Source organism: Ailuropoda melanoleuca, chromosome 1, assembly GCF_002007445.2.
Source record: "Ailuropoda melanoleuca isolate Jingjing chromosome 1, ASM200744v2, whole genome shotgun sequence".
Lineage (NCBI taxonomy): Eukaryota > Metazoa > Chordata > Mammalia > Carnivora > Ursidae > Ailuropoda > Ailuropoda melanoleuca.
Window position 1 is genome coordinate 110383727 of NC_048218.1, and position 13031 is coordinate 110396757.

A 13031-nucleotide genomic window follows, 5' to 3' on the forward strand; every position below is an offset into this window, starting at 1 on the left:
CCACGAACGCGTCACCCCTCACATCTGTCCCTTTCTCGTTCGTTATGTGTCGTGTGCAGCCTGGCTTATGACAAGTCCTCCTAACCCTACATACTGCACCTCCTTGCCCTTGATGTCATGGTGGCCGTCACTCCAAGGTGACCTCCTCGTGCAGACACACATTCATCTTCCCTGAGTCTCTGGACAAACCTCCGTTCCTCCTTTTTTAAGTCCTTTCTGTGCCCCAAAGCCTTTGGAACCACAGATCACTGGACTACATCGCCTGCATTCCACAGAGAGTACAAAAAGAAGCCAGTGACGTTCCCTTTCCCTTGAAATTGTGCTGATTCAAGAAGACGAGCTGCCCGCTGCGGCTCCTGACATTGAATTCCATTGAGCAGAGGTCAGGACTGTACCCACCTAGGGCTCCTGTCATTGCCAAAATATTATTCACCTCGTGTTGGGCTCCAGAAGGCATTCAAACACATAATGAAAGGGGAGTTTGGACAAGTTGGAGCTCCTCACGTCGGGCACTGTTGGAGCATGCCATTTCCCAGCAGCTGACTTCGTATCTTCTTGCTCAGAACAAACCTTCCCACTGACCTGAAATACCAACGTACACTCAGCTTTCTCATGATCATAATCAGAGAAAACTGGAACAAGTTTAAACGAGGTACAAAGCCCATGAGTGTACCAACCTCATTTTCACCTTTGTATGATAAATTTAAATTGCTGGGAATGGTGACATTATTTATACATCATACTGTTTCTTTTTTCTTTCCTTTTTCTTTTAAAGACTTTGTTTAACATAGAGAGACACAGCGAGAGAGAGAACACAAGCAGGGGAGTGGGAGAGGGAGAAGCAGGCTTCCCGCTGAGCAGGGAGCCCGATGTGGGGCTCAATCCCAGGACCCTGAGATCATGATCTGAGCCGAAGGCAGATACTTAATGACTGAGCCACCCAGGCGCCCCCATCATACTATTTGTTAAGAGTGTTAAAAGTGTGTAAAACTCAGGGAGAATTTCAGTGGAAATTGACAATACTACTTGTAAGACCCTAACTGGTTATCATGTTAGCGATCAGACAAGATTTTTAGAAATGCTTTGTAAAACGGTAACAGCGTTTCTGATGACCATTAAGGATCCATGATGTAGAAAAGAGGGATTATCTGTAGTTAAAAGCTGGGTTCCTTAGCTGCTTAGACATAACAAACTGAAAATGTTTATAGAAAGAAGAGCAATAAAGTGTTTGTTTTTTCAAAATACCTTCTTTATGGTCTTACAGAGAAGTGGGTTCATGCTTGTTGCTACTTGTGGGCTGAAGCTTTAAGAACTGTGGCACGATTTGGTGTCCTTTCTTTCCCTGCAAATTTTTGGAGGTAGACATAGAGCTTCTCTGGGGCTGAATCCCGCCTGTGTCCAGTGGAGAGCAGAGATCCTCACCTTGCCCACAAAGGCCAGGTAGCAAGAACAAGAAATACACCTCTCTCTTGTCTCTCTCGTAGCCCACTGAGAGCATGTTGGCACCTAGCATCATCTATCATATCCTGATGACATTTCCATTTACAAATGCCACAGGGCCTTCGGAGTTCTTATGCTCAGTTCCTTAATTTATCAGGTTGAATCCTATAAAGCTGCTGGGATTAGGTCAAAAGCAATCAAACAGGAACACACACATCTTTATGTGCCCCAAGTCATAATTTGTCAACCATTTTGCATTGATTTCTTCCGATTAATATTCTGATTTAAATATTTCGCATGTTGCTATGAACCTTTTCATAGATTTAAGTAATTCATATCTCTTTGTAGATGTAATTAATTTACCTGGAGCTATTGTAATATTGCATTTGTCTCATTTTTCATTATTGTTTGTTTTATAATAGCCATCTTTGGAAATATAGTATTGCTACTATTTTGGACTGTGTATTAGGACCTGTTCTGAGAAACACAGGGAGCAAAATACATAAGCATTTAGAAGACATTTCATGTACATCAACAAATTTAGTTCCAGAAAGGGTTACTCATGAAAACTGCAGATTGTCCCACCATATTTTTCATGACCCATGTCATCTGGCTATGATGATTCCACCCCCACCTGGTACCCATGGGTCAGCCAAGATGTTTTGACAGGGGGTAGTCCACACTCCTCTTCCCCCTTTACTCATCATGAGCAGGGCCCAGAAACCAGCTGAGTCTTACCCCCACCCAGACTCAACAAGGCAGACAGGGTGGTGGGCGGTGGACCCAGAAGGTACTCCACATCTTGTGTCTCATCTCCTATCCCCTCATGTCAGGAAAGCCTGGCAGGAGGGGGGCTCACACCCTTACTTAAAGGAAGTGAGATGCTCTGACTCGACGCTTTGCTTTCACCAGGCAGGTGTCATCAAAACCAGGTGGAGCCAGCGGTCCACCCTCTTGTGCAGTGAGGCCATGTGCTCAGTGCCCCACATGCTAGGACACTGGTCGGGCCCACAGGGAAACGGACATACACACCTACCCAGCCCTCATGGTGCATCTCAACAGGGAAGTTCCATAGATTCAGCATTTCAAAATATGTTTTAAAAAAGCCAATTTCCAGGATGTAACTGGAAGTTACGTGTCATGCGAAGAACCAGGAAAATTGCAATATATGTGAAAAGACACCAATGTGGAAATTATCTAGCAATGACCTTAGGACAGTCAAAATGAAAGTGCACCAACAAGTAATTTTGAATTTTTTTAAGACAGATGAAAAAAAAGGAATAAAATTTTAACAAAAAGAAATAGAAATCCTAAAAAAGAACCAAATTCATTTATGGAACTGAAAAAATAAAATCAGTTTATGGAAATCAGCTTATTATAATTGGTTTTATTGAAACAAGGGAAACTCTCTGAATAAGCTCAATAATACCTTGCTAGATGACAGAATCAGTTAAGTTGTGGACGGAAGAATACAGTTAGTTGATAGGAACTACAGAGAGAAGGTAGACCGGGGTTCAAAAGCTAACATTTATGATTGGAGTTCCAGACAAAGAAGAGAAAAGTAAAACAAAATGTTCAAAGAAATAATGGCTGAAAACTTCCCAAATTTGACGAAAGACTAAAACTTACAGATTAAGAAGCTGAGTGAAGCTAATAGAATAAACCCAGAGAGCTATCTAGGTATACCGCTAAGACACCATAATCAAACATCTGATAACTAGAGACAACGAAGTCTTTCAGGACTTTCCAGCCGGAGAAAGACGGGCATTGTTTCCAGAGCCTGAATGATAGAGGATTTGCCATCTGAAATCTTGGGGGCCAGAATGACATGGTGCAACATTTTTCAAGTACTGAAAGAAATGAACTTCACCTAGGAATGCTAATCCCTGTCACTGCCCTTTAGGAATGATGAGGAAATCAAACATTCCTGACAAAGGAGAATGGAGCCTATTTCCTGCCAGCAAACTATCCTTACAGAATGACTATAGGAAGTGCGTTGAGCAGAAAGGAAGTGAGCCCAGAAGGCTTAGAGCCCCAGAAAGGGAAGAAGGACATCAGCATGTGCAAAATTGGGGGGGGGGAGATGTAATAGACTGTCGTACTTCTCATGAGCTTCTTCAATCATATTCAATGCTTGAAGCAAAAATTGTAATACTACAATTAGCAATGGATTGCTCTTGTGGTACATGCTTTCCCTCATCTTTTGTTTCTACACTATCTGTGTCACTAAGGGTTTTTACCCAATTTCTGTATTTTAATTAGAGTGATTATACCATTTACATCTAATGAATTGTATTCTTGGGTTTATGTTTATGTTCTTGTTACTTTTCATTTGGCTTCTGGTCTTTATTCTTTTTCTCCTCTCTTCCTGGTCTTTTTAAGTTCATCAAGTATTGTTCCATTTTATCTCCTCAATGGGCTTGCTAGCTATAATCTTTTATTTTGTTGTGTTGCTCTAGGGTTTATAATTTGTAGCTTCTGCATATCAGAATCTATCTTCCTCAAAGGACCTGACAGCAGTGTACCACCACTTCACTTGCATGTAAATTTTGCTGTTTACTTGTCATACATTTTGCATTGACAGTTGGCATGATTCTGCCTCAAATATATACAATTATTGCTGTTATTTGTATTTGAAACATTCTATTACCTGTCTTCAGATTTATATTTTTATTATTTTTACTTAAACTTTTTTATTTTCAGAGAATGATAGATTCACCTAGCAGCTGTAATAAATAATACAGAGAGATTCCCTATGTGCATTGTCAACTTTTCCCCAATGAGAATATCTTGCAAAATTATAGCAAAGTAATACAACTAGGATCTTGACATCCATGCAGAACATTCAAGATACAGAACATTCTAGCCCCACAGGGGTCCTTCATGTTTCCCTTTGTAGCTCATGTCTACCTCTTCTGATGCCCACATGGATTCCTGGCAACTCTACTCCATTTCTGTATTTTTATTTCAATAACAGTATGTAAACGGAGTCACACAGTTTATGACATTTGGGACTCTCTTTTTTTCACTCAGCTCATTCCCTAAACAGCCTTCTGAGTTGTTGCATGTATCAGAACATCAATCCTTTTTGACATAGTATTCCCCAGTGGATGTACCACGGCTTGTTAAAACACCTGATTGTTCAAGGACATCTCAACTGTCTCCAGTGTGGGCTTTACCAACAAAACTGCAATGAGTATTCCGGTGAGGCTTTTGTGTAGACATAAGTTCTCATTCCTCTGTCGCTAAATGCCAAGAATGCTGGCTTACAGCAGTCATGTGGTAGCTGCACGTAGAGTTCTTTCTCTTTAAGACCTTCTAGATGGTTTTCTAGAGTCACTGTAGTATTTCATATTCTGACCAGCATTTGGTGGTGTCACTATTTTTTTTAGCTAGCCTGATAAGTATGAAATGGTATCTTATTGTGGCTTTAATTTATATTTCCCTCACGGTTAATGATGCTGAACATCTTTTAATGAACTTATTTGCCGTCTGTGTTTCTTCGATGACATGTCTCTTCATATTTTTCTGCCTGTTTTCTAATTGCATTATTTGTTTTTCTTTACTATTGAGTTCTGAGTGTTCTTTATATATTCCAGATACAAGTCTTTTGTCAGATAGATGCTCTGCAGTATGTTTTCTCACTCTGTAACTTGTTTTTTTCATCCCCCAAAGAGGATCATTCGTGGAACAAAAGATATCTTTTGTTTGGGATTCAATTTAATGAATTTTCCTTTCAATATATTATGTTTTTTGTGTCAACTCTAAGAACTCTTCACATAGTCCTGTGAACATTTTCTCTTACATCTCCCCTCCCAAATTTATAGTATTACATTTTACATTTATGACCAATTTTGAATTAATTTTGGCATAAGTTATGATGTTAACATATATATATTTCACCTATAAATGTCCAATTGCTCTAAAATCATTTTTCTACACCTTCGTTGATTGCTTTTACATCATTGTCAAAAATCAACCAGGCACATTTGTGTCAGTCAAGCTCTGGGTCCTCCATTCTGTTCTGTTGGTCTATGCAGCTATCCATCCACCAAGAACACAGTCCAATCAACATAACCTCCGTAATCAGCGTAACTAGGTAGTAAGTCTTGAAATTCGGTAAAGTGATTCCTTTAATTATTTTTTAAGATTTATTTATTTATTTATTTATTTTTGAGAGAGAGAGAGTGAGTAGGGGCTGGGGTAGAGGGAGAGAGAGTCTCAAACAGATCCTGTGCTGAGCATGGAGCCCGACATGTGACTCAGTTTCACAACCCTGAGATAATGACCTGGGCCAAAACCAAGAGTCGGACGCTCAACCGACCGCACCACCCAGGTGCCCCAATTCCTTTCATTTCATTCTTCTCTGTCAAGATCATTTTAGCTCTTCCAGTTTGTTTGCCTTTGCAGATAAATTTCAAATTAAACTTGTTACTTGAGGATTTTGTTAGGACTCGTGGTAAACCTGTCCATCAACTTAGGGTTATTTCACACATTTTGTGTTTCAAGTCTTCCGATTCATGAACACAGGTGTATTTTGTATTTACTAAAGCCTTCTTTGATCTCTTGCACCAGAATTTTGTAATTTTTAGCATATAACTACTGTAGGTAAGTATATACCTAGTAGAACTTTATATTTTTCAAGATATTGTCGATGACACTGTGCTGTAAGCGTCAGTTTGCACGTACTCATGTTTACTACAGAGCAATGCCGTTGAGGTTTGTGTGTCATCTTGTGATCGCAAGCTCGATGAACACACTTATCACATGTGGGAGGCTTTCTGTTCTGGTTTTTGTTTCTGGCTCCTTAGAATTTTCCACAGACAATCATGTCATATATAGATAAGGAGACTTTTATTAATATTTTTCCAACATGTAAGCCTTTCATTTCTCCTTCTTTCTTTATTTCAGGGGCTAGGATTTCTAGTGCTGTGTTGAACCAGAGTGATGAGAGTAGACATTCTTCATTTTAGATTTTAAAGGATAAGAAGTAAACCACAATATTATGTTAGCTGTAGATACATAGAGTTTGAATGGGCTCCCTATCATTTTAAGGGTGTTCCGCTCCATTCCTTACTTTTATGAGAGTTTTTATCATGAAGGACTGCTGTGTTTTGTCAGTCATTTTCTGCATAAATTGATTTGATTTTTCTTATTTAGAATGTTGAACCAGACTTAAACATCTGTAACAAATCCCCCTCCCTTTTTTTTGGATGTAGTGAGTCCTGAGGTATAACTGTATTTATAGATTGCTACAATAACTTGCTAATTATTGAGGATTTTGCATATAACTTTATGGTAGATATTGGTTATACTTCTTCTCTGTTTTCCTACTGTCTTTGGTTATGGGATCAAGGTAATACTGACCTTGTGAAATGGGTTTTCTGCTTTTCCATATTCTACAAAGAGATTGTATAAACCTGATGCTAATTCTTCTTTAAATGTTTTATAAAATTTTATTTGTCTATTTTTATTTCTTTAAAGATTATTTATTTATTTATTTGAGAGAGAGAGAGAGAGAGAAGAATGAAAAGAGGCGGGGTGGGGAAGAGGGAGAGGGAGAAGGAGAATCTCAAGCAGACTCCTCCTCAGTGCAAAGCCTGACGCCAGGCTCAGTCTCATGACCCTGAGATCATGACCCGAGCCAAAATTAAGGGTCTGATGCGCAACTGACTGAGCCACCCAGGCACCCCAGATCGTGATATTTTTAAATAAAAATTTTACTTAATTCTATCTATTTTCTTAACTTCCTTTGGAATGTCCTGTTTGGTTCGTGCATTATTTAGAACTCCTTTACTTAATTTTTAGTTGTTTGCAGTTTTTCTTATCGTCTTTCTGTTACTGATACTCAGTTTGATGTCCTTAGGGTCAGAAAATATACTCTTCATGATCTTGGTTCTGATGAACTTTACAGAGATTTTTTTATGGGCCATGAGATGGACCATCGTGGTAAATGTCCCGTTGGTGCTTCAAAAAACATAGATTTTTCTGTCAATGTGTGGAGTGTTCCATAAATATCACTTTCAATGATTGCATTGGTCAGATATCTGATATCCTTGTAATTTTGTCTTGTCTGATAGCCTTGTCCAGCCTCACCCCTACTGGCCTTCATCATCCTGGCTGCACCCCCACCAGCTATTCCAAGTTCCAGCTCTTCCGTCATGCTCTTCTGCTAGGCCACCAGCCCTCCCTTCACTACAAACTCTGCAACACACGGCCCCCAGTGGTTTTTTCTCTTCCCAATATGACCCTTGTGAGGCTTTGCGTGGTCTGGTGTGTCCTCTTCCCCAGATATGAGTACATGTGGCCAATAAATGGGGCTTACCTCATCCATCTGGTCTTAGGTGTCACAAGTTCAGACATCTCGTACTACTTAGGGCCAGACATCCGTCCTTCACCACCAGGTGAGTAGAAAGTGAACGCAACAGATACACATGACTTGACGACATTATCAATGAACTTGACCTAATTGGCATTTTTAGAACATTTCGCTCGACAACAGCTGGAGATGAATTCTTTTCAAGTCCCCACGGATCATTTCCCAAAACAGACAGCGTTCTGGTCTTTAGAACAAATCACAATAAATTTAAAAGAATTTAAATCATACACAGTGTATTTGTTGACCACAGCAGAATTAGAAATAATTTATTAATTAGAAATAGGTAAGAGAGATCTGGAAAATCCTCACATAATTAGAAATTAAATACATAATGTTGGTCAAAGAAGAAAGTCACCATTAGAATCAACAGGGGGAATGAAGCATGAGAGACTATGGACTCTGAGAAACAAACTGAGGGCTTCAGAGGGGAGGGGGGTGGGGGAATGGGATAGACCGGTGACGGGTAGTAAGGAGGGCACGTATTGCATGGTGCACTGGGTGTTATACGCAACTAATGAATCATCGAACTTTACATCAGAAACCAGGGATGTACTGTATGGTGACTAACATAATATAACGAAAACACATTAAAAAAATAGAATCAGCACATGTTAAGTGAGTAAACATGATAGAAAGCTGCGGAATACACATCAATCAGTTCTAAAGGAAATGTGTAGTTCTAACAGTTATGTTACAAGTGAAAGAAAATCTGCAGTTCATGGTCTGCTTCTGCTATGACAGTCCTTATTATACCATCTCTGATGAATATTGTGGTTTAAAACTCAGAGGTCAGCATCAGGGTACGAGCAAAGTCACAGTAAATTCGTCACTCCGCATTCTGCTGTGAAATTAGATGCGTAAATATCTTGAAGAGAGAGTGCCACAGACCCAGAGATTTTCATTGATATTTTCAGGGAAGAGTGGATGATTTACGGTTGCATGCTCTCACACCACAGCAAGTAGGTTGTCTACTGAGAGTGGGTGAACATCCCAGACGTATCAGCCAGGCGCGGGATGCGTCTCTCTTAATGTCTTTTTACTTACGTGAGTGGCAGTATATTCTTATTTACCCAGACATACAGAAATTAATTTTTAATGTAACTTCCAGCGCAACAAAACTTGGACCACGATAGAGACAGAGATAAACACTTATTTATGGGCTCTTTATTAAGTTCTCATGGGAAGCCTGTAAGTCAAAAGCAAGATCATAAAAATGAGCTCATCGCTCTTAGGAAGCAGATAAACTTGCTCAGATAAGATAATGAATGTCCTGAGTCCTCACTGTAAACTTTTAGTGAACTGTGCCTGCACTTGGGGAGGTTTGGGCTCTCTTCCCCATGCTTCGCGGTCCTGGCGGGAGCCAGGTGTCAGTGCGCCATCGCAGACATTGTCCTGCGTCTCTCAGCCAACCGTGAACGCGGAAGTATAGAGCCCTCCCTACATCTGGTTTTTATTAGTTTTATGAGCTTCACCTGACACAGCACGGGGGGAGTTTGAAAACTGCACATGCAGAAGTCTCTTCGTGTTTATAGATGAAGCAGTAACACTTGGTGATGCCTGCTGTCTGTGAGTTGTTTCCTGCAGGTGACTGACACGTCCACGCACGGCACCCGGGCTCTGGGCGATGTGGCCTCAACCTGCCCTTCCGGCCGCATCTTGGGCAGTACCGCCACCCCAGGAACCGCCTCAGCCCCGGTGCAGGGCACTGTTCTGTCCCCTGAATGTGCCTGGAGGACTGTCACATGTGAGCTGGTGAGCCATCTTTTGTCTGTGCTGAAAATTTCTTCCCTGGGTTCTTGCGCACTCGTGCCCCATGGTCCAGCGTTTCCACATCGCTCTCTCGATGGGACGGCTGGGCAGGTGTGTCTGATCCCCCAAGCCGGGATCATTTCCTGTTGTACCTGCTGGCCAGGAAAGCGAGGACGTGCTTGGCTTGCATAGGGTGGATCTGAGGGCAGAGGCTGAAGGTCAGCCCAAGGAGGCATTGAGTTTCTGCTGGGGATGGAAGCATAGGAAGAGGGAGAAGGGAGCTCATGAGGCAGCTCGGGCCAGAAATGACAGGCACAGTTGCATGTGACAAGTGAGCAGAGATGTCCTATGACTTCACCCAGGTTCTTGTTTGTGGGATGGGGGCAGACAGAAAGGCCGTTCACTGGAACAGGAGGGTGAACCTTCCTGGAGTCCGTGTGGTGTGTTTGTGAACACAGAAGGGAGGTGGCCAAGCTCTGGCCCAGTTTCTGGAGTTTCCATCTGGTGCCCAGTAGGAGGGATAAGTGAGAGGCTGGACACAGGCACTGGACATCATGACGGCAGTCTGAACTTGAGAAGGGACCCCGGGAGCCGTTGGTTCGGAGGACAGAGCTGCAGCCATGGTGTCTCCTCCAACAAAGGCTTGAGACCCCCAGACTCGGCTTCTACAAGTCTGCGGTGAGCTCCAAACTGTCCTTGGCGTCCTTTCCTGGTTATCTTTTGGAGAGGGCCACTAGTAACGATAGTAACTAATATCTGTGTAGGACTCATTGTTCTAAACGTATGTTTTAACTCATTTAATCCACATGAAACCCTATGAGTTTGGTGCTTTTTATTACGCCCATTTTTTTAAAAAAGGGAGGGGCACGGGGGTGGCTCAGTTGGTTAAACATCTGACTCTTGGTTTTGGCTCAGGTCATGATCTCAGGGTCATGAGATTGAGCCCCATGTTGGGGCCAGCACTCAGGCAGAGTCTGCTTGAGATTCTCTCTCCCCCTCCGTCCCTCCCCTCTGTGCACGCACATGCGTGTGCACTCTCTCTCTCTCTCAAATAAATAAATTTTTAAAAAATCTTAAAAAAAGGAAATTGAGATGCAGAGAGATTAAAGCCTAAGATCACCCCAAAAATAAGTGTTCAACTTGAATTCCAACCTGACACTTTTGCCCCCAAATCCAGGCGCCTCACCGCCGCCCCGTGAACTGCCTCTTCCCCCATTTCTTCAGGCCTTTTGCTGCCCCGTCCACAGCACTTCACTGAGAGGGAGCTGCGGAAATGCGGAGGGATTGCAGCGCAAGGGACAGGAGCTGTGGCCTGTCCAGACGGCTATCCCCAAACCACGCAAGGGAGGTCACGACAGCTTCAGGATGTTGGCAGGTGTCCGTGTTACAATGGCTACAGCACGTACCGTCCCGACTGCTCGTTCCTGGGTTTCACTTTCTGGTAAGTCTGTGAAGGTTCTGGGGGCAGGAATTGAGGTGGACCACGGGCCCCTGTAAATGTTCAAGTTTGGTCAGAAACAGGCCACGTGCTGACTCCACGTGCTTTTGAGGAGAAAGGCACCTTTGATGGTGTTCAAGGGAGGACCCTGTCATGCGGGTCCCTTCTGATGGACACAGACAGGTTACTGCACGGCTTCTCGCCCCCGTGTCAGCAGGGCGTGTTCAGAGCACGCCAACCTCCCGGCTTGCCTACAGGATGCCCTTCGCAGGGACTGATTTGCAGTGTGTGGATCTGCCTGAAAGAACGTCAGTACTGTTCTCCTCATCCAGAAAGTTCCTACAAGAGTTTGGGGCATAAGGAGTAAAGGTCAGGGCACAGAAGTCATTGGCAACACCGAAGACGCTTGCAGTGAGGACACATGGCCCTGGGGGACAGAAGGCACTCTTGCCATGAAGAATTGTTCTGTTTAGGAATGACGGGTAATTAATTCAGCTTTTCAGGCCAGGTTTATCTGCACACTATGTGCTCGCAGATTAGGCGTGTGAAATGTCCGCCAACGATGCACCATTCCTTTCACTAGGGGACGTGTGGCCTGGGGTTGGCACGAGTGGAGTGGCACAGAGTCCGTGCAGGAGGGGAGTGGAAGGAGGGGGCAGCGTCACCACCACTGGTCTTACTGGTCCTTTTCCTCTGTGGGGAGTAGACATTCTGTTAAGCTGGATGGTAAGGAAATGTGGGAGGAGGTCAGAGGTGTGGCCGAATCAAGGACAGACGACTCGAAGAGTAAGGATCACTTCTTCCTCCTTCTACACTCCTGTAGATTTCCCATCCACTGCCAGGCATCTAGAATATTCTATGAAAAAGGTGTTTCTATTAAAGGTACAAAAAAGAAAAACACATTCCTTCATTGCTCCAACATCCCCGTCCCAAACCATGTTGCCCGTTTTATGCCTACGGGTCCTCCCTAGAATCTGCCCTTCCCTTGAGAAGAGCTGCATGCTTGCTGTCCCAGAATGCTTTACTCTGTTCTCACAGCTCTCTACACAGCCCCCTCCCTCTGCAGAGTAACTCGTCTAAAGCATGCTTCCTTCACCTCTTACCTAGACACACGTTTTCCCTCTTCCAAGGCTCCACTGTCCCTGCTCTTCTCTCAAGCTGGTGGTTTTGACCTACGAATGATAGGCTGATAGATGGTAGATCAGTAGATCGGCTGGTAGATGATAGATTGGTGGGTATAGACAGATTGGTGGATAGGTGATAGACAGACCCATCTGTTGAAGGCAATTTAAGGAGACTGGGAATAAATCTATTTTCCTGTTCCTGGCCTCCAGCACATCACACAGATAGGGTTCGACCACGCCAGAGTGGAACTTTCCCGAGCATGCCGGAGAGAGGCCGGGGAGGAGGCGTGGTGGCTGCCTGGGAGCTGTGGGTATGGGAGCTGCGGCTGGGACAGGCTGGGTTGGAGCAATGAGGATGCAGATCCCTCAAGCATTTTGCAGCCAAACCCCACTTTTCTTGGGTGTGTAATGGGGCAGGAATGCAGAGCATGACCCTGGGGCCGTTACATATGTCTTCCCAGTTCCAAAGCCCTTGCTTATCAGCAGCTAATGATTTAGCCTCAGCCCCAATTGGCCTAGTCCAGACGGGACATGTTTCGTGTGGTGCACCAGGCACGTGACAGCGCAGATGGCGGCCACTGCCCACGTGACCGGGCACGCCTCCCGTGAGCAGTCACATCTCCCTCCTCAGGCGTGTTCTCCTCCGGTGAGGTGTGAGGTCACTGACGGCTGGTTTTATCAGATGTGGGTGTACTTTATCATCTTGAGAAATAGTCTAATCTATTCCATTATTAGAATTTGAAGAACACCCATCTGAAAGTGAAATGCCTGCTAATAACTACATGTTGTGCAACAGGGGAGAGCAAACACGTTCCTGAACCGGCGTTCTCCTCCCAGTTGGATGCAGGAAGCACGTGAGCTCTGCTGCGTGGACGGGAGGCCAAACCTGCGGGTGTGGAGC